The following is a 23,414-nucleotide window of genomic DNA, read 5'->3' as shown; positions in this document are numbered from 1 at the left end:
TCATGGAATCATGGACAGGGCATTTGAGGCAGAACAGGAGGAAGAGGAAGACTTTCTTTCCTCTCAAGGCCCTGCTGTGGGGCCACTAAACTAGAGGTTGACTGATCTATGGGCCGATAATTGGCCTTTTTTTAGGGAATCGGCTTTGGCCGATTATGCAAATTAGGCCGATTAACACAGCAGCACGGCTGCTACACTATACCCAGCCTGTGAAGATAAGTGCCGATAAGACTCCTGACTGTCCTCTGTTTTATAATAAAAATATCAGCAATACAGCTCTGACCTCATAAGAGCGCCACTCGGCGCTCAGGAGACTCGTCACTCGCCGCCTCTCTCCTCCTCCCGGTGCACTTGTCAGATGAGGAGAAGAGAGGCATCAGCCAGCGAGTGACATGCAGCACTAGTCTTAAAGAGGTATATAACAAAACTATTTATAATAAAAAAATCAGCTATATATAGACACTTTACAGCCACCTCTCTGTAGTGCACCCCCCTCCTCCAAAGCCACCTCTGATATGCTTGCGCTAGCTACATTCCAACCAGAGTGTTTGTGCAGATCTGCCACTGACGGCCGACTGGTCCATCCAATTTGCATATTTTTGAACCTTTCTGTCCTTGCAGCACAACCAGCAGTATTGGTCCAGTGACCATGGTGGGACTGGCTCTCACACCCCTATTGAACTAAAGATAGATAGCATTCCAAGTCATTGAAAGTGTATTCACCCGTCCTATATACATCTATGTGACCATTAGATTGCAATTGGGTCTAGGAGTGGCATCTTTTTTGAACCAGCGTTCTTATTTGTTCTGGTTCTGTCTTGTTATGCACCTCTCTGTGTACCCCCCTCCTGCACAGCCACCTCTCTGTAGTGTACCACATACCTCCCCTCCTCCGCAGCCACCTCTCTGTACCCCCCCTCCTCCGCAGCCACCTCTCTGTACCCCCTCTCCTCCACAGCCACCTCTCTGTACCCTCTTGTTCTCCTCTCTTCAGGCAGAGGTTCACACCTCAAGGGGCATCAAAACAATCAGGGAAACCATGTGGCAAAGCTTGGAGAGACGATTTGCAAAGATGGAGGAGGATATCAAATGTTTGGTGCTGACAACACTGCTTGATTCTCGGTACAAGGGTAATGTATTTGCAGGGGGCACACTGAGCAAAGCAAAAACTTGGCTGCAAGAAGAGCACACTTTTGTGTTCGAGCAACAAAAAAGAGCCGCCAGTGGAGACGAAGGACCAGAACCAAAATGGAGAACAAGGGTAGAAGAGGAGGAGGAACCCAGTCCCTCTGATCTTCTTGAGAAAATGTATGCAAACATTTTGGGGGCTCATGGAACTCCTGCTGAAGAGAGTGATGAGCACTCCATCTCAGAGCAGTTGGAAAAGTACCTCTGTGAGCCACTGATAGACAAGACAGACTGGTCTGCCACTGGAATGGTGGAAACAGAATGCACCCTGCCTGTGCCACCTTGAACCACTGGCAAGAAAATTTCTCTGAATACTCTTTCACTGGGAACAGAAGAGGCAGGTGGACAGTGAGATTGGAATCATCTATGACAAGAGGAGCAGGCTCACATTAGAAAATGCAGAGGGACGGTGTTTCCTGAACTACAACCTGAAGCTCTTAAACTGGGAGTACTAAGAGAACTTTTAAGCGATGGATGCGGGAGAAGAAGAGAATCAGGGACTGGAACTGAAGCTAAAAGCCTAAAACAAAAGAATGTGCACTTTTGTATTGTTTACAAACTTACCTCAGTAATGGCCATTATCTATTGCTGTTAATTACATTGATTTCTTATAAAAGTTTTGATTACCTCACCCGTTTGTGTATTTTTAAGATACATAGTTGTTTTTTTTATCTAAATTTACATACAAGTGCACTGATTGGAGGCTTGTTGGGAACTTCTGTTTAATAAATGCTTAATTTAAGCAATTGTCTGTATGCCATGAAACATCTTAAGAACTCCTTGAAGAAAAAATTGTGTAACACCTTTCCAGACACTGAGAGGTTACCATTTCCGGGACAGCGTGTTTCTCAGGCTTAGGTCAAAGGAAGAGTGATGGAGAAGGCGGCCTGCGACCGATGGCTTTAAACAATTCTTTAGTTCTCAGCACCCAGGGCTGTTAGGTTCCAGCAACCATCAGCAGTGTCTGCATCATATGGTGCAGGATTATCTAGGGGCAGGAGAAGACTTGGAGACCTTTCCAACTGAGCATCCACTGGGTTACTGGGCCTTGAGGATGGACCACTGGCCAGAACTTGCTCAACATGCAAATCGAGCTACTGGCCTGTCCTGCATCCAGTGTGCTTTCGGAGTGGACATTCAGTGATGCTGGAGGTTTTGTGACGGATAAAAGAGTGTGTCTGTCCACAGACTTTGTTGGCCAGCTGACATTTATCAAAATGAATCAGTCCTGGATCAACAGCAGCTTTCAATCCCCTGATGCTGATTGAATTTGCTAGGGATTTAGGATCCCTTGAAGACTTCCTCTGCTGCCTACCCTATTCCCAAATCTTGATTATGCTAGCTTCCAACAATGTTTTTGGTTTAGGGCAACATCAAAGGCCCATTTTTTTTTTCATTTTTATGCAACTTTTTTTTATAGTTTATGCAATTTTTTCCATTTTTTTGGATTTTGGAATTTTTTTCCACTTTGATGCACTTTTAGATCACCATTGAACTTTATTTTGTCCTAGAGGATCCCTCTATCAATCCATTTGTTGACACATTTTATGAATTACCATTATTTTATGCACAGTCACTTTATTTATGTGATTTCACTGTAGTTTATGTATTGAGGTTAATACTGTTTCACTCATGCACTTCATGCACTTAGTATTTGACATATTTTTTATCATCCTTATTATTTATGCCCTTTAGTTAGTGCCACATATTTCTTATTATCCTTCTTCCAGTGATTGCATTTCTAAGGGAGAAAGGCCTGAGATTTCATCACTATTTGGACGACATTTTGCTTCTAGCAGACAGTCAAGATACGCTGATTCATCACTGGGAGATACTGATCAACACACTTCAGAGTTTCGGGTGGCTGATCAACTGGAAAAAAGCAATCATCAACCTACACAGAACATGATCTTTCTAGGGGCAGAGATCAACACTCTGTCAAACAAGAAATTGGGAACTAAAGAAGTGGGACTTTGAGGGCACATGGGTATTCAGACTATGAAACCGTAAAATAATTTTTAAATTTTATTGGTTTTACAAAAAGACATATTGATTTAAAAACAATACAGCATGCGTGTGACAACCTTATTGCATATATCAGGTGGAAGGGGGGGGGGGAAAGGGGGGGTAGGGGGAAAGGAGGGGGGGAGGGGGAAGGGGGGGGAGGGGGAAAGGGGGGGAGGGGGGAGGGGGAAAGGGGGGGAGGGGGGAGGGGGAAAGGGGGGGAGGGGGGAGGGGGAAAGGGGGGGAGGGGGGAGGGGGAAAGGGGGGGAGGGGGGAGGGGGAAAGGGGGGGAGGGGGAAAGGGGGAGGGGGAAAGGGGGGGAGGGGGAAAGGGGGAGGGGGAAAGGGGGAGGGGGAAGGGGGGAGGGGGAAAGGGGGAGGGGGAAGGGGAAATAGTAGCTTTGATGCTGGGCTATATGCAGACTTACCTAAGGTAGATTAGGAGACAGTGCGGGGTACAATGGTGCCTCTGACTGGGGTAGTGTCTGTTAGCTAAGGAGAGAGGACACTGATGTGTCCTTAAATAGGATCCCCAACCGGAAGGTGCCGATCCTCTGGAGCTCAGCGCCTCCCGGCCCCACCGCATGTGCCGGACCCCGCCGCAGCCACGCAACGATGACCCGACGCAGGGACGGTGATAGACTCACCGCGCATGCGGTGGCGCCCGGCCTATTGCCCAGCAGCAGAGGCGGGTACTAAACGGGGAACCCAAAGAGTCCCCGTGCCCCCCGTCAATCGCCGCTCATCCGGCCAGAGAGTCGAACCGGATGCGCGGCGCTGTGCAGTGGAACTCACTCGGGCAAAACCCAAACTGCTCCCCAGGAGACCACAACCAGGGGGATTACCATGAAACCAATTCAAAGGGGAGAAAGCAGCATATTAACAAATATGATGTAGTGTGTAATTATTACATAAAAAAAACTTTTTTAGAGTCAGCTAAAAATTATATAGGACATAGATATTGTCAATCTAAATAGCTTTGTTTATATTGATATTAGTTAAAAATCAGGGAAAAGTATTTAGTAAGTATTTAGTAACTATCAGATTCAAATATGAAGTTAATCCCTGAATTGGAGATTGTATGTGCACTGATTAGTGTGTCTGGGGAGCTTTTATTGGGGGTGTGGTTGTTTAAAGAAATGGTCTGTATGATTGAGATTAATTTTATCCGGGTGCTTTAGTGGCATTCAAACGTTCGATCCACAGAGTTTCCTTTTGTAGTATGAACCTATCCCATTCACCCCCTCTGGAATCTTTGGGGACAACGGCCAGAACAGTAAAAAAGACAGATGAAGTTTCGAAACGGTGATATAGATCAAGATGTCTGCTGATAGTTGTGAGCATTTTACCGTTTCCTGAATAATAAATAAGATCATTTATTCTCTGTCTTAGCTGTCTGGCCGTTTTCCCCACATAAAAAGCTCCACAGACACAGATCATCAGATACACTACCCCTTGTGTACTACATGTGGCCGAAAATTTGGGGTGATAGGTCTCACCATTGGGCAGTGAGATATGATGTCCAGGCATTATCCATGGGCAAAAAGCACAGTTGTCACAGGGTGATGTTCCCCTTGGCAATTGAACTGTAGATGGATTAGAAGTGCTGTAGTGGCTAGACACAAGTTTGTCTTTCAGTGAATTTGCAGGTCTAAATACTAGTTCTGGGTGTGTATTGACGTATTTACTCAAAATAGGATCTTCAAGTAGAAAATGCCAATGTGTGTCCATGATGAGAATTTAGTAACTATTTTGACAGTAGACTCCTTAGGTTGAGCTCTAGTTATGTATAGTAGGTAATTTTGTGTTTTGCGCTTGGCTTTGTTGAAAGCCTCACGCAGAAGGGATCGGCTGTAGCCTCTAGCTAGGAGGCGTGATCTTAACAAGTTTGCTTGATGTTGGAAGTCTGCTAGGTTTGTGCAATTGCGACGGAGTCGAATATATTGTGCATAGGTTATACTCCGAATAAGTGTTGGAGGGTGTGCACTAGCAGCGTGTAGTAATGTGTTTACAGCCGTTGTTTTTCTAAATAAATTTGTTGATAAAACATTATTTGCATCCTTGTAGATCACAAGATCTAAAAAGTTGTTAGTTTTTATGCACAATATATTCGACTCCTTTGCCGCTCCAAAGAAGCTGCTGGCAGGACATTTTGTGACGCCTTGCCAGCGCACCGCTCCAGTGTGAAAGCCCTCAGGCTTTCACACTGGAGTGAATGGAGCCGCTTTTTTCAGGCGCTATTTTTTTGTGCTGTAGCGCCTGAAAAACGCCGGCAGTGTGAAAGGGGTCTTAGGGAGTGGGACTCATGTGGTTACAGTCAGGTGATTTATGAATTGAACCTTTTTGTGTACACACTCACATGGTGGTTGTTATCCACTACATCAGGGATATTCAATTAGTGGACCTCCAGCTGTTGCAGAACTACAAATCCCCATGAGGCATAGCAAGACTCTGACAGCCACAAGCATGACACCCAGAGGCATGATGGGACTTTTTTTTGCAAAGAGCTGGAGGTCCACTAATTGCAGATCCCTGGACTACATATTATATCAGTGATAGCAGACTATGGATCGAGTGCCATTATTAGTGTTTTATGCTATACATTTTGAACACCAATTTTTTTATATATAAAAACACATTTATTGTGGGGAGATTAGCTCGTGGGGAACACCTTTTCTTGAAATCAAGGTCAGCGTGTATATGCAGTTTCTTAAAAATCTGGGGGGTTACCAGCTTTATTTGCAGGTGGTTTGCAAAGTCATAAAAATAAACAAAACGGCACACTGGAGGCTCCCGGCTGGATTGTGCACTGAGATTACTATACATATATGAACAGTGAACATGGCAGAGGACAATTTTGATCCCTGATAATGCATCTGCTCCCATAACTATGCAATGCGAAGACTGATTTCTCTGCTTAGGCAGTCTCAGTCTTACTACACAGAATGCTTGCAAGAAATGCCTGGACCCAATTCATCTTCTTCTGATGGTGGCTTTAACGTTGCTATGATTGTCATGGCCTGGCTTGGCATTGGTTTTTTACTCTATACCTACTCAGACCCAGGAGTCTCTGAGGAGCCAGGGCAACTAGAAAGCCAACTAGCCCACACAACGATCCGAGTCATGAACCTCCAGCTTCTCCAGTAGACTAGCACCTCCAGGAGGCTTTCAAACTGCTACAGTTTTGCACAACCAAATGAAAGCAGAATGGCCAGACTACTCTCTAACGGTTACATACAAAGAAAAAATTGTGCGCTTGCATTAGATAATTTAAATCTATATTACTACATGATTATCATAAGTAGATAAACAAATAAATAAAAACATAAATAAAAACATAAATAAAAAACACCAAAGTTAATTGTGAGTGAATTAGAAAGTCGCTATGCTACAGAGCAAACAGCGACATGTAAGTCAAATACTAATATTGACCATTGCATACATATAAACCAACAATAAAGTTATAAACTGGTGTGTAAAAAAGAAAAAACAAACAAACAAAGGTTATTCCACCCAAGTGCAAAGTCATAAGTGAAAAAGTTCAAAATTGCATCCTGAGTCGCAGGAAAAACGCATATCCAAAGTTCATGAATTGCATTCCTTAGTGTGTATAAAGGAATAAGGGGACGTGAAGGGACCTCCAACCACCAGTGGATCCGACGGTTGAGAATAGATGTATCCTTACCAGACACGTTGGACCTCCTTTATAGCAAGGTCTTAGAAGCATGCAGATTTAGCCCTCTGCAGGGACAGTAGATGTCATCTCACCACACAGCTGGAGATGGTTCCGACACTTCCGCATTGATGTAAACACTCCCTCGTTTGGACTCGTAGGTAAAGAAGGGGAGAAAGAAAAAACTCCAATGGTATAGTATGTAAAAAAGGGGAACTTTATTGCCTCAGACAACTAGGCATCTTTAAAACATCCAAAACATAAAAGCCGGCAAAATATAAAAACAACAGAGACGCCCGTGCTAGGTTACATGGGGCTCTATGGCGATCTAGCGTACACTGCGTAGCCACGCCCTACATGTTTCATGATAGGTCACGTCTTCAAAGGGGCACCTTTTTCTTATATATATAAGCTTCTCTTGGGGGAAGCATTTTGTAGGGGGTACACATTTGCAACTTGGCTCTTTCTCAAAGTGGCGATTTCTATAAGTGAAATGCACTTCTGACTCTGCACTTCAGCGAATGCACTTCAGCGAAGGGACACAAGATAAACACTTTGAAAACCAGCACACAGACATCAGGTGAACTTGTTTACTCCTTTAGCTCTTTTTTCTTGTAACATGCTTTCTCTACCACTGCTTTTGACAACTCCGTCCTCCATCCTAAAACTCTCTCTCCTTCACCCCTCTCCCCCCCCCCCACTTCATATAAATCACACTCCCATATTACCTCCCTCACCCTCTTGCTTCTCCTAACCTCTGGAGATATATCCCCCAAACCCCGGGCCTCCATCATTTAACTGTACCCCATGCACCCATCACCCTCTGGCAGCAGCCGCAATCAACACAATTTAGTTCCCATTTCCATTCTTCCAAAAACCAGACTCCCTTTCTCTTGTGCCCTTTGGAACTCCCGCTCTGTCTGCAACAAGCTCACCTCTCTCCATGACCTCTTTATTGCCAACTCATTTAACCTACTCGCCATTACTGAAACCTGGCTCCACGAATCCGACACTGCATCTTCTGCTGCCCTATCCCATGGTGGTCTTCTCTGGACTCACTCCCCCAGATCCAGCGGATGTAAGGGAGGTGGTGTCGGAATCCTTCTAGCCCCACATAGCAGCTTTCAGGTACTTCAGCCACCTCCCTCTCTGTCACTCTCCTCTTTCGAAGCACACTGTATTTGTCTTTTCACTCCAATTTCGCTAAGAATAGCTGTGATCTACAGGCCCCCTGGACCAGTATCAACCTTTCTTGAAGACTTCTCTGCCTGGCTACCCTACTTTCTTTCTTCTGAAATCCCCACTATCATTCTCGGGGACTTCAACATCCCTATTAATACTAACACTCCTTCCACTTCCAAACTTCTTAGCCTAAAATCCTCCTTTGACCTGAAGCAGTGGATACATGCTCCAACTCACTCAAAAGGCAATATCCTTGACCTCGTGTTCTCTCACCTTTGCACTCCATGCAACCTCTCTAACTATCCATCCCCTCTCTCTGATCACCACCTTATTAGTTTCACTCTCTCCCTTTCCTTCACCTCCTCTCCCTCCAACCACCTTAAAGTTAACCGCAGAAACCTACGTCATCTCAACCCTTCTCTTCTCTATCAACAACCTCTACGACAAAATCTCACCCCTATCCTGCACCAACCTAGCCACTTCTGTGTACAACGCTTCACTTCTAGCCTCACTGAACTCACTTGCCCCCCTCACTACACACAGAATCAAGCCCAGACCCCTTCAACCTTGGCAAACAGATGATACTAGAAGTCTGAAAAAACGTAGTCGTGCTCTGGAGCGCCTGTGGCGTAAGACTAAGTCCCAGAGAGATTTCAACCAATATAAATCTGCCCTCCAAAAATACAATTCCAGCCTCCTCTCTGCCAAGCAGACCTATTTTACCACTCTCATTAGCAACTTATCATCCTGTCCCCGTCAACTCTTCTCCACCTTCAACTCTCTACTTCGTCCTCCACCCGCCAACTCACTCACTGCACATGAGATCGCCAATCACTTCAAACAGAAGATTGATACTATTCGCGCGGAGATCTCTACTGTGCCGACACCCTCCACGCTTTACACTTCATACCCACAGGCACAATCATTATTTCCCTCTTTCAACCCCACCACTACAGACAAAGTTGCTAAACTACTTGCTAATGTCCACCTTACCACCTGCCCTCTGGATCCTGTTCCCTCACAAATGCTACGTTCACCCTCTGGCCCTATACTACACTCTCTAACCCACATCTTCAATCTCTCCCTCTCTTCTGGCATCTTCCCTAACTCTCTAAAACATGCACTTGTCAGACCCATACTTAAAAGCCCTCACTGGACCCATCCAATCTTAACAACCTATGCCCCATCTCCTTGCTCCCCTTCTTATCCAAACTCCTCGAACGTCTGGTCTACAACTGACTGAGTGTCCACCTCACTGATAATGGCCTTCTTGATCCCCTTCAGTCTGGATTTCGTCCTCAACACTCCACAGAAACTGCTCTCCTAAAACTATCAAACGATCTACTAACGGCCAAAACCAATCGACACTATTCTGTACTCCTACTCCTGGACCTCTCTGCTGCCTTTGATATGGTTGACCTCCCCCTCCTCCTCAAAAAACTACACGCCTTTGGTCTCCGTGACTGTACACTTTGCTGGTTCTCATCCTACTTATCCAACTGCACCTTTAGCGTTTCTTATAACTCTACTTCCTCCTCTCCCTTTCTCTGTTGGGGTCCCTCAGGGTTCTGTTCTTGGACCTCTACTATTTTCAATCTACACTGCCTCCCTGGGTCAACTGATAGCCTCCCATGGCTTCCAATGCCACCTCTATGCCGACACCCAAATCTATTTCTCTACCCCTCGGCTCACTCTGTCTGTCTCCTCACGTATCAGTAATTTACTCTCAGATATCACACCACTTCCTTAAACTCAATCTAGCCAAAACAGAACTTTTTGCCTCTTCCCCTGATCTCTCTGTCAAAATCGATGGCACAACTATAAGCCCATCCCCATAATAAATATATATATATATATATATATATATATATATATATATGTATCTCATCAGTTATAGTTATAAGTGGATGCTACATTGCATTTTGGACTTGGCAATTTATATTTTACAGTGGAAGATATTCAGATAACGTTTTTTTAGCCACACATAGTTATTATTCATGCATTTGAAAGAGATTAATATGTTATGTATATGGTTTAGTTTTGTTTGATTGCATGGAGTTTTATTTTTGATGTGCATGTAATTCTCCTTTTCCTACATTTTTCAGTTTTGATTGCCAAGTCTGCTCTGCTTGCTTTCCAGCAAAAGGACATTGACCTCTTCACCAGCAATGTCTTCAGATGCACATCTCACTCTGTGAAGCCTACTGAAGCTGTGAACCAGAGGGAGGACATTTCCTCCGAACAACCATCTGCGCTGGATGTCTCACACAGCATTGCTGCTAGTATGGGCCCCTCAAACCTCCCTTCCAGCACCAAAGAGGATACCTCAGGGGAGGGGCAAGAGGGAGTTGCTAACACAACGCAGCATGCACCCTGGAGCAGAACATGTCACCGGTGAAAAAATATCTTCATTTTAGCCCCACCTAAAGGGCTAATTTTCCACTCGCACCAGTATGGCGCAAAAGAAAAATGTGGGATGAGATAACCTTGGCTGTTAATGTCGTGGGTGGCGAACCCCATATTGTGCACCAGGTTAAAAAGTATATGGTTGACTTGGTTAGACACACAAAGGAGAAACTGGCTTTGGTGGTTGTCAGCTGTGGAGTGTTCAGGCCAGGAGTCTTTGAAAATCAAAAAAAATTACGAAAAAGCCCTGCTGCCCATCATACAGTTCGATATCATCAGTGGTGTGGACAGCCGTGATGACAAATGCTTGGGCGACTGGTAAGAAAAACACACACAGCAAATTGGCTAACATTTGTCTATGTTGTCTCAAATGGTCTTTGGCCTTTACAGAAAACAAGTGAAATGTTTAGAAATTTTAAAGGCATTTTTTTCATCTCTAGGTGGCTCTGACTTACCTGCGATTGATGACTTCCTGGCAGAAGAGCAAACTCCTGGCCTGCAACCACATATTAATGAGGGCCTGGTACTCCTGCTGATAAGGAAGTGTTTCCCCAAATGTGTAACCAGATGATATTGACCAACATACAAACTCACATATTATTGCTCTATTCCCAGCAGGAGGTCAGGGGAGAGGTTTGCCAGCCCACTACACACGAGCCAGAGTGCAAATTTTGGTAAATAATGAGCTAGTGGAATGCCCTTTTCAAAATTGGCCATAGTTTGATAAAAAATGACACGTGTTAGAGGAATAACCACTAAGAATTTACTCTATTAGTATCTTTAGGTTACCCCATGCTCAATACAACAATGTGTATAACCTTCATATAAAACAAAATCCATTAATTATCCTTAACCAGTTTTCTACCGGCGCATTGTATAATGACACCAGCAGGAACATATTGTCCCTCTGGGCAAGCGTCAAATAATGTCCCCCCCCCATTCTCGCAGCTACTGCATGCACGGTGATCAGTGATGAGGTGTGTCCCTTGGGACACAGCCCATCCCTCATCAGGGTGAAGAGCCAATGAAAATGGCACTTTACTACATGACCAGCTGTGTCCAATTACTGCTGGTAACAAAATTTCCATAAACCACAATAATTTGCTTTTACTGGTGCTCCTCCTCACACACTACTCCTGTGCGAGGAGGAGATTGCGTTAACAGCTAGTAAATCGCAGTGGTGGGCTGGTGACAGGTACTTGGGTACTCTGATGGGCTGGTGACTGAGTATTGGTCACCAGCCCATCAGAGTATCTGAGTACTTTTTTGCAGACCAAAAGAGTACCCGATTACCTCTCTGCAGCCCATTAGATTATCTATACTCAGCCCATGCTTCATAGAATATATGTTGGGGTGTTTGCTTTACAAAATGGGGTCTTTTTGTGGGTGTTTCCATTGCCCTGGTGCTCCAGGGCCTTCACAGGTGTGATAGGTTGTCAGGAAATTATATGTGAATTTTACGCTCCCAGAATCTGTATGTGGCCAGGCTGTGTAAAAGTCTCACATATGTGGTATCACCGTACTCAGGAGGAGTAGCAGAATGTATTTGGGGGTGTAAATGGAAGTATGCATACGCTCTGTGTGGGAAATAACTTTTTGCAGTCAGTCAAGCTTTTACTATGACCAAATACGCTGGTAAAAACTGGGACATTATTATGTCTGGGTTTTAAAAAGGATTTTTTTTAACACAGAATGAGCAGAAAGATACAGAACTTTCATCTTTATTTTTGAATCTGAAAAAAAAAAAAAAAAAATAGAAAAGAATTCAGCTATTCCCTGGCACATACACTCCTTTTGAGTAGTATATAAAAGCAAAAATAAACCCATTTGGCCTACAAGTACAAATCTTCCCTACTCCGGACCATATGGAGACTTCATTTAAAAGATGAATGGGGGAATAATCTCTCTACTTGCTCAAGAAAGATGATATCCCTTCTGATCAATGAGTATCGGAGAAGAATAAAGGACCTAGACAGGGAAATAGATTCCATTTATGCCCAACTAGTTCATTTCAAAAACTATATGGCATATCCACAATCTGAGAAGGATCTAAATGAACATTTAGAACAGTACAATTGAGAAATTTTGACCACTAAGGAGAAGAAATTCCTTAGAGACAAAATTGCTTTTCAAGAAAACAAGGCATATACTTGGAATGATACACATTTTTAGAACTAGACCCAATTATAGGACAAGACAAAATAATAAGGAACAGGTTCTGTCTGATGCCTCATCTGTATCTTCTCTCTCCATTTCTCCTAGAGGATTGTCTAGATTTAACAAATCATGTAAAACCAAAAGGAAATCACCCAGTGGTGGAAAATTCTAATAAAAAACACATCACTGAACAAGCTTCTTCCAGCAGTTTGAACAAAAGTGCTCACACGGTGTTAGGTAACACTTCAGGTGGTTTGGGTTCTTCTCTTTCTACTTCTGCTGCTTCTTCAGCCACTAATATTTCACTTATTCCACCTTCTAAATCTTGTGCACAGAGGAACATACCTCTATGACACTATCATGATTAGATCCTTCGGGACCAAACACTGAACAACTCTCCGACTTCACAGCTCAGTTAAATTTGACCACTAATGTTTCTTCTGAGACCCAATTAAACATTGTTAATCTATCCACATATATTCTCACTTCCACAGAGACAGAGGTTCTAGCACGGGGCCTAAGTTTCAGTCCTAGCAATGACCTTGATAAATTTGAGGTCATAAAAGATCTTCAATTATTTGCTAGGAAAACAATTCTTAAACAACTATACTCTAAAGAGGGATTGAGTAATCCCTGCCTTGAACCTCAAGAATTGCAAGCCATTGATTCACTTATTGCTTTGTTGGAGGAAAATGACCCCCTGACCTGGTTGATCTGGAACACTTGCTCCAGCGTTTGGATCAATCCGAACCAATCATACATCCAACCAGACCAACTAATAAGAAAAAAAAATCAGATAAATTCTGGGCACTAAGCATCAACTCGAATGTCATGACATTTAAGTTAACTAGCAATTAGATTAGAAGATTAAAAGTAAAGCATAGGGGCTATAATAATTTGTCCTAAGATGAATGCGAGGCTCTTCAATCCTTGGCATCAAATTGCATGATCACGGTAAAGCCCTCCGATATGGGGGGGGGGGGCGCAATATCGTGATCATGGATAACCAAAAATACGTTGACATTTATTTCTCCAATTTATTTATTTTTTCCTTTATTTCATGCACATTTATGAATTTTGTTTTTTGGGGTGAACACCACTTTAAAGAATCTGAAATTTCCAGTAATTGTTTTTCAATTCTGTTAGTAATGGAGGACATGCATTCTTTGTAAAATTTGCAGATTGCTTATCACTTTTAAAGGGAAAAAAAGGTCACGCTACAAATGGAAAGTCCATACAGTGGTTCTTGGATGGACGATATTAATTCAATCTAGTGCCGATCACCCAGGTGAATCAGAGGTTATATCAAACGTGCCAACGTTTCAAAATGTGTCAAACTCCTGAGGGGGAGGGGCACAGAGAGTGTGGAGATCCCAGGGGAGGAACAGAGAGGTTTACCCACAGTTCTCGTATTAACCCCACAAATAAATAATTCCCTCGCCTCTGTTCCTCTAAACCCAGCAGTCTCTTTGCCAGGTCTCGTGTGGCCAGGAGTTTGAGGATCCAATCCATTTCATCCTATATCCAACCTCCGGTCCGTCAGCGGATCTCCCCTATGAGGAAAGGCCCTGGCTGGGTATAAGCCAACTGCCCAACTTACCTGCCAGCTGGTAAGCAGGTTTTTCTTTAGGTGGTGGCACGTTTGATATAAGTTCTGATTCACCTGGGTGATCGGCACTAGATTGAATTAATATCGTCCATCCAAGAACCACTGTATGGACTTTCCATTTGTAGCGCGGCCTTTTTTTCCCTTCAGTTTATTTGTGTTATCACATTCTGAACTGCTGCTTTTTGGACTTTATTTTTTATTTTATTTTTGGTTTAGTTATTGTGAATTTCATAATTATTTTCACATATGCTTCAATGTATATTATTTCTGACCTAGCGCTGTTTTTTTCTTACTTATCACTTTTAAAACTATGATGTTTTACTCTTTCCAATTAACAGTGATCTAAATTTTATATGGACGAGGTCTGCACTGGTTTTTGGCTGTAGCCAACCTAAAATCTAAAAGAGTGACAATAATGGACTCTCTAAGCGAGGAATATAAAACATACTGCGCTGTTCTACAAAAAGTGCTGTACGGCATCCACACACTCTGTTCCTCAGCAAAGTTTGTTGAAGCAGACTGGACTTGGATTGTGAGTGCTGACTGCCAAAAACAAAGTGATTCCTATGACTGTGGAGTGCATGTCATTCTAAATTCATACATTATATGTAATGGTCTGAAATACGTGTGGGGTTTTGACAGCAATAAAGTTGGACAGTGGATACACAGCAAGATACTGCAAGTGGATTACTCATACCTAAAAATGAAACAAACAGCAGTACACACATGTAGCAGGAAAAATGAAGAAATACAGCCCACCAATGGTCAAAATAGCAGAACAGGACCACACAGGAGGAGGACATGAGTACTTTCACATCCCGTTACTGCAATTCAGAAGGCTGGACATTTTGTACATCTTCTTTTACTGCTCCGGTGACAATATCCATGAAGAAAAACAGATCCTTTGCGTTGTTTGTCGAAACTGGTACCACCAGAAGTGTGGAGGATAGAAGGGTAGACCACCAACATATTTTGTTTGTTTACATTTGTTTGTTTGCAAGAAATTAGCACAAAATGTTTAATACAATTTGTAATCACCTATTTTGAAGCATGTTAAAATGATCTTGTTTTGCTTGTTTAGCTCTTATTGCCATAAACAACTTTGAACAAAAATATAAAAAAAAAAAAAAAAAAAATGTTTTAATAAAGGTTACATTTGATTGGTATTAGGGAGAACACTGTTCTCAGATTATAACATTTATATATCTGGTTATCCCCGTGTTTCCTTCATAAGGCAAATAGAGTGGTAGGGAGCATTTCCATATTCCCCAACCAGTAAGTTATACCTGACATGTACATGTTAAGATACTCATGTAATTTTCTTCAGCTAATGTTTATTAAGAATGATATTATAATTATAGATGTATAACCTTTTTATACTGTTTTAAAAGTGTTTTTTTTTTTTTAACATGTTTATTGGAATTTTGGGTTGTATTTCTATAAAGGTCATTTCAATGTTTTTGCTGGTTCTGTTTTTATTAATTTTATTTCTACATATTATATTTGCTTATCATGCTGTTATAAGTACATAACAATCTGCCCTACAATATGAAACTACTAATAAATAAGAACTTTTTTGAAAATTAGGTGTTCTATCATACAGCTTGCACACTATATATTTATTCTAAAAATCAGGGGAAAAAACAATCCTCCTTACGAGTGATGGCGCAATAGCCAATTTATGCATGGAAAACAAAATATAAAAACATAGTGCAATATTTCAAAAAAAAAAAAAAAAACATAATGATCCATGATGTGGGTGATTAAAATGCTCACTCATAATTTCATGATCAGTAACTGTTCAGTTAACCTCCCTGGCGGTATTCCCGAGAGTGACTCGGGGTTGATTTTCTCTGCCAGGAGCGGTAAACCCCGAGTCACGCTCAGGGTAACATTGCAGAGCTGTCAGCGGAGTCCCATTACTTTGTCCTGGCGATCCAGCGACGTCCTCCGCTGTGATTTCTGGCGAGATCACCGACGAGAGCGCCGACCGGCATCTGACTTCCTGGTTCCGTTCCCTGCGAGCAGCAGCGGTGCATGAGAGCGGAACTGGGCGGGTAATTCAAAAGTGACACACACACATCAAAGAGGTGATACATTGTAATCTGAGAGGATTACACTGTAACATCTCAGATCTGACACTAGATCACTGTACAGTGCCCCTTGCCTGCCATTTTACTGTCATTTGTGCCCATAAAATATTCATAACATGGCATCTAAAAAAGTGCCACTTTACTACAAAAGCACTTTTGGACCAGTTGAGTGACAGGGACATGGAGTTGCTCGCAGGACTGAGAGATAGTGAGTGGTGGGGAGATTTGTCTTCTGACACTGATCTGGCAAGTGACAATGGTGATGATCCTGCACCTGACCTCAGCGATGTGTGCACTTGGTGCCCTATTGACTATCAGAAAAAGGTTAAATATGTTCCTAGGTATGTTTAACTATAATATTCCACCCATAATCCCCATGTAGAAAAATAATTCTATGCATATTCTTATCAGAAATTAGTTAAATAGGTTCCTATGTATATTTATAAACAATATTCCACCCATAATCCCCATTTAGAAAAATTTATGTATGCATATTTTTTTTATCAAAAATAAGTTAAATAGGTTGCTATGTATGTTTAACTACAATGTTCCATCCATAATCCCCATGTAGAAAAATAATTAACCTATTTCTGATAAGAATATGCATATAAGTTTAAAATTATAACTGTTTTTAACCCTGTGAGGGAAGACTGTTTTCTTTATTTGCCAATCGAATAAACATGGGCAAGGAAGCCTTTAACCTTGCATACGGCTGGATTCCATGTCTTCACTTGGAGATAATCAGCCACAATATTATCTCTAGATATAGTATTGTTAGGTGTTTTTGTAAAGTTAGAAGATTGTGTTCAATGCACTGTGCGCTTTGTAGCTTTACTATGTATTTTAGCATTTCATGATTACATTTAAATGTTCCCATACAAAATAAGGGTTTAACCACTTTAGCCCCAGAAGATTTTACCTCCTTACCGACCAGAGCATTTATTCGGCACTGTGTCGCTTTAGCTGTCAAATTGTGCGGTCGTGCGACATAGTACACAAAAAAAATTGTTTTTTTTTTTTTTTTTTTTTCCGCAGACAAAGCGTTCTTTTGGTGGTTTTTGATCACCTGTGCAGTTATTTTTTGCGGTGTAAACAGAACAAAATTTTTTTTTTACATTTTGCTATAATAAATATCCCACAAAAATGTATATAAAAAAAAATGTGCTCATCAGTTTAGGTCAATATGTATTCTATATATTTTTGGAAGTCACACAATTATAGAAATATTTTATTTCACTATAATATTTTTTTCATCATATAGATATATGTATATTTTTCACCACAAAGATATATATAGATATCTCTCTCTCTATCTACATATCTACAACCCCTGGCAAAAATGATGGAATCACCAGTCCCTGAGGATGTTCCTTCAGTTGTTTATTGTTGTAGAAAAAAAAGCAGATCACAGACATGGCCAAAAACTAAAAGGCATTTCAAATGGCAACTTTCTGGCTTTAAGAAACACTAAAAGAAATGAAGAAAAATAATTGTGGTGGCCAGTAACAGTTGGAATAAATTATGGAATCACTCAACTCTGAGGAAAAAACGATGGAATTACCCTGTAAATTTTCATTACTAACACTAACACTTGCATCAGATTAAATCTGCTTGTTAGTATGTAGGTAAAAAGGAGTGATCACACCCTGGAGAGCTGTTGCAACAAGTGGACTGACATGAAGCATGGCTCCAACACCAGAGATATCAATTGAAAAAAAGGAGAGGATTATCAAACTCCTTAAAGAGGGTAAATCATCACGCAGTGTTGCACAAGATGTTGGTTGTTCACGGTCGGCTGTGTCTAAAACATGGACCAAATACAAACATGGGAAGGTGGTTAAAGGGAAGCATACTGGTAGACCAAGGAAGACATCAAAGCGTCAAGACAGAAAACGTAAAGCAATGTGCCTTGAAAACAGAAAATGTACAACAAAACAAATGAGGAACAAATGGGAGGAAACTGGAGTCAACATCTGTGACCGAACTGTAAGAAACCGTCTAAAGGAAATGGGATTTACATACAGAAAAGCTAAAAGAAAGCCATCTCTAACACCTAAACACAAAAAAACAAGGTTACAATGGGCTAAGGAAAGGCAATCGTGGACTGTGGATGATTGGATGAAAGTCACATTCAGTGATGAATCTCGAATCTGCATTGGGCAAGGTGATGATGCTGGAACTTTTGTTTGGTGCCGTTCCAATGAAATTTATGCAGATGGCTGTCTGAAGAAAACATGCAAATTTCCACAGTCAATTATGATATGGGGCTGCATGTCAGGTAAAGGCACTGGGGAGACGGCTGTCATTAAATCTTCAATAAATGCACAGGTTTGAAATTTTGGACAATTTTCTTATCCCCTCTATTGAAAGGATGTTTGGGGGATGATGAAATCATTTATGAAGATGATAATGCATCTTGCCATAGAGCAAAAACTGTGAAAAAATTCATTGAAGAAAGACACATAAGGTCAATGTCATGGCCTGTAAACAGTCCGGATCTCAATCCAGTTGAAAATCTGTGGTGGAAGTTAAAGAAAATGGTCCATGACAAGGCTCCAACCTGCAAAGATGATTTGGCAACAGCAATCAGAGAAGGCTGGAGCCAGATTGATGAAGAGTTCTGTTTATCACTCATTAAGTCAATGCCTCAGAGACTGCAAGCAGTTATAAAAGCCAGAGGTGGTGCAACAAAGTACTAGTGATGTGTTGGAGTGTTATTTTGTTTGTTTTTCATGATTCCATAATTTTTTTCCTCAGAGTTGAGTGATTCCATAATTTATTCCCTGTGCTTGTTCTATAAATCTAACTGTTACTGGCCACCACAATTATTTTTCTTTTAGTGTTTCTTAAAGCCAGAAAGTTGCCATTTGAAATGCCTTTAGTTTTTGGCCATGTCTGTGATCTGCTTTTTTTCTACAACAATAAACAACTGAAGGAACTTCCTCAGGGACTGGTGATTCCAGAATTTTTGCCAGGGGTTGTATCTATCTATCTATCGAGAGAGATCTATATATATCTTTTATATACATGTTGGATTGATTTGGTATTATATTCATGGTTATGTGTTGATTTTTATTAACTGTACACTCACGTTGGATTGGGTGTTATCTACATTATGGTTTTGTGCCAATTTCTTCACTATTTTTGCTTTATTAGTATTTCACAAAATTTGGTGCAGCATTACATTGTTTGTATCTATATTGGTACCATGCTCATTCTATATTTTTACATATTTTTAGTAAAAAAAAACGAAGTTACTTACTGGTAACGTTCTTTCCCGGAGTCTTTCAGGACAGCCACCTGAGAGCTTGGCTCCTCCCTTCTGTTTGGAAACACCTGCGCCAGCTTGTATAAATTTCCTCCTCCCCTGCTGGCTCCTCAGTTCTTTAAAGAGCACCTCCAGTCCGCTGGGGAGACACAAGAATATATGATAAACACAATTCATTATATCACATTTCCTGTAAGGAAATCTCTATGTCTTGATACACAATTGGGTGGGTACCCGGCTGTCCTGAAAGACTCCGGGAAAGAACGTTACCAGTAAGTAACTTCGTTTTTCCCCTAATCGTCTTTCAGGACAGCCACCTGAGAGGATAAACGAGCACTTACCCCTAGGGCGGGACCACGGCTTGTAAGACCTTGCGTCCAAAGGTCTGATCTTTAGCCGCCCAAAGATCCACTCTATAGTGTCTTACAAAGGTGGCAAAGCTGGACCAAGTTGCCGCTTTACAAATCTGTTCCGGCGTGGCTCCAGCTCTCTCTGCTTGCGACGCAGCCATTGCCCTGGTGGAGTGTGCCCTGATACCCTCTGGGACCTGCATACCTCCTAACCTATAGGCCTGTTCAATGGCTTCTTTTAGCCATCTGGCTATGGTACGTCTTGTGGCCTTTTGCCCTTTCCTTGCTCCAGAAATCAAAATAAATAAGGAGTCCGTCTTCCTAATATCTTTGGTTGCTTCTAAGTAATGCAAAACACATCTCCTTACATCTAAACTATGGAACTTTACTTCTTGTTCCTTAGAAGGATTTGGGCAAAATGATGGCAACACAATCTCCTGGCCTCTGTGGAATTTCGAGGCCACTTTAGGGAGAAATGCCGGATCCATTCTAAAAATTATGTGATCCGGAAAAATCTGAAAAAAGGGAGGCCTGATTGATAGGGCCTCCATCTCACAAACCCTTTTAGCCGTAGTAATTGCCACCAAAAAAACTGCTTTAAACGTCAGCATCTTCAGGCTGCAATCATCCAGTGGCTCAAAGGGGTGAGCTGTCATAGTTTGCAGCACTAATGACAGATCCCACTTTGGAAAAACTGTACCCTGTATCGGTCTTTGTCTGCTCAGTGATCTAAAGAGTCTGATTACCCACGGATCAGATGCTAATCTCTTCTCCAGGTAAACAGAAAGTGCTGACACTTGACTTTTAAGCGTGCTAAGACTTAGTCCCTTGTCTATCCCGTCCTGTAGGAACTCCAGGACTGCCACTGAGCCTCGTGTATTTAATTTTTTGTCTATACACCATCTGTTGAAACACCTCCATACTTTTTGGTAGATGTTCCTTGTCTACATCTTCCTGCTTTTCAGCATTGTGTCTATTAGACGGCCTGAGAACCCTTTCGCTTCTAGCAACTGCTCCTCAGACACCATGCAGCCAAGTTCCATCTTTCCACTTGGGGGCAGTGTACTGGGCCCTGGGAGAGTAGATCTTCCTGGATCGGTAAAAACCAGGGGGGTTCTACCACGAGTTCTCTGAGCATAGAGAACCACGGTCTCTTGGGCCAATAGGGCGCTATGAGAATTAGCGTTGTATTCTCCGTACGTAGTTTTCTTATTACCGCTGGTAGGAGAATAGGTGGGGGAAAGGCATAGCATTTTCTGAATGCCCATGCTTGTGCCAGCGCATCTACCCCGAGCGCTCCGTCCTCTCTTTCCAGGGAGAAGAATGCTCTGACTTTCCTGTTTTCCTTTGAGGCAAACAAGTCCACCTGAGGTGTTCCCCACTTGTGAGCTATCTGCTCGAATACCTCCTGGCTTAGCGCCCAATCGCCTTCTCTCACCTTTTTCCTGCTGAGGAAATCTGCCACTTTGTTTAAATCCCCTTTCAAGTGGATTGCTGACAAATAGAGTAGGTTTCTTTCTCCCCACTTCAAGATTTCCTCTGCTAATGTCCACAGGGCTCCGCTCCTTGTTCCTCCCTGTTTGTTTATATAGGCGATCACTGACACATTGTCGGACCTGACCTGTAAATGTTGACCCTTGAACTCTGACTGGAAGGCTTGAAGTGCATACCATACTGCTCTTAATTCCTTCCAGTTGGATGATCTCCTCCTCTCTTCTTTCCCCCAAGTCCCTTGCGCTATCTGAGCGCTTAAATGCGCTCCCCACCCTACGCCACTTGCGTCTGTGGTTAGGATTCGGGAAATGGGTAGATTCCACAGCCGTCCCTTGTTTATGTTCTCTATTGTCCTCCACCACCATAAGGTTCCTTTCACCCTTGCTGATAAAAGAACCCTGGTGTCTAAGGACTCCTGCTTGTGATCCCACATTTTTAACAGGAACACCTGCAGTGGCCGAAAATGCAGGCCTGCCCATTGGACCGCTGGAATCGCAGATGTCAACAGTCCCAGTGTTGACATTATCTGCCTTATGGCACACGGTATATTGGCTTGTAATAAGCTTACTTCCTTCTGAATTTTCCCTATCTTTTCTTTGGGCAGAAACAGTCTTTGTTGCGCTGAATCTATGACATACCCCAAGTATACTATTTGCTGACTGGGTTGTAAATTGGATTTTTCCAAATTTACCAGCCAACCCAGACTTTCTAAGTACGTCTGTGTGTAGCTGAGGTTTTCTAGTAACTTCCGGGGCGACTCTGCAAATAGGAGAAGGTCGTCCAAATAAGCTATGACAGATATGCCTTTGACCCGTAATGGTGCCAGAGCTTCGGCCAGAATCTTGGTAAAAATTCTGGGCGATGAGGAGAGGCCGAAGGGTAGAGCCTGAAATTGAAGATGCCTGATTCCTCTTCCCGTGTCTATCGCAAACCTTAGAAATTTTTGACACTCCCGCTGTATCGGGATGTGCAGGTATGCGTCCTTTAGGTCTAGGGAGACCATATAACAGTTTGGGGGCAGAAGGGCCCTTACTGAATATATGGACTCCATTCTGAACCTTTTGTAGGTTATGGATAAATTTAGAGGCTTGAGGTTGAGGATGGGTCTGGTCTTTCCTGAAGTTTTCTGAACTCCGAATATGTGGGAGTAGAAACCCTGCCCTCTCTCTCCCCTTGGTACCTTGATTATCACCTTTTGTTGCTGGAGCTCCTCTAAGGATCTCATTAACCCTCTGGCCTTCTCCTTGTTTTTTGGGGGTTTGGTGATGTATAATCTGTTTGGGGGTGCTTTTGAGAACTCCAAACGATATCCCTCCTTTATTGTTCTCAAAATGAATTTGTTGGAAGATATCTCTTCCCATTGCGGAAGGAAGGCCCCCAGTCTTCCCCCTACTACGACTATTGTGTCATTTCTTTTGGGTTTGCTCAGGAGGACGAAAAATCGCCCCCCCTTTGCCTTTCCCTCTCTGAACCCAAGGTTTCCTCTGGGTTTCCATTTTGGGAGCTGCAAATCGGGGTCTTGTATTCCCTCTTTGCCTTCTTTTATTTTGTTGTGGCTGTTTCCAATTTGCCTTACGTTTTAGTGGAAACGCCTTCTTTTTATCTGCCGTTCGATCCAGCACCTTCTCTAAGCCTGGTCCGAATAGCAGATCCCCTGTAAAAGGAATTCCACAGAGCTTGGCCTTGGACGCGCAGTCACCCTGCCATGTCTTAAGCCATAATGCTCTTCTAGTGGAATTGGCTAGGGCGGAGGACCTGGCTGCCATTCGCACCAATTCTGCGGATGCGTCTGCGATATAAGCAAGACCTCGCAGCAGTGTGGGAAATGAGTTTAGGATTTGCTCCTTTGCAGTACCTGCCTCAATGTGAGCCTGTAATTGGTTTAACCAGAACTCTACGTTCCTAGCTACCACCGTGACCGCCATTGCTGGCTTCAGGCTACCCACGGTTGAGTCCCATGACTTTTTTAACAGGGAGTCCATCCTTTTATC

General features: G+C 42.5%; 1 pseudogene; it reads left to right on the top strand.

Annotated features, from left to right (window-relative positions):
* Positions 1-6,032: 6,032 nt before the first annotated feature.
* On the top strand, positions 6,033-7,276 carry LOC141126610 (small integral membrane protein 14 pseudogene; annotated as a pseudogene).
* The last annotated feature ends 16,138 nt before the right edge of the window (positions 7,277-23,414 follow it).

This window comes from Aquarana catesbeiana, linkage group LG01 (assembly GCF_042186555.1).
Source record: "Aquarana catesbeiana isolate 2022-GZ linkage group LG01, ASM4218655v1, whole genome shotgun sequence".
Taxonomy (NCBI): Eukaryota; Metazoa; Chordata; class Amphibia; order Anura; family Ranidae; genus Aquarana; species Aquarana catesbeiana.
Note: the sequence above shows the minus strand (reverse complement) of the source record. Positions and strands in the feature narration are given on the sequence as shown.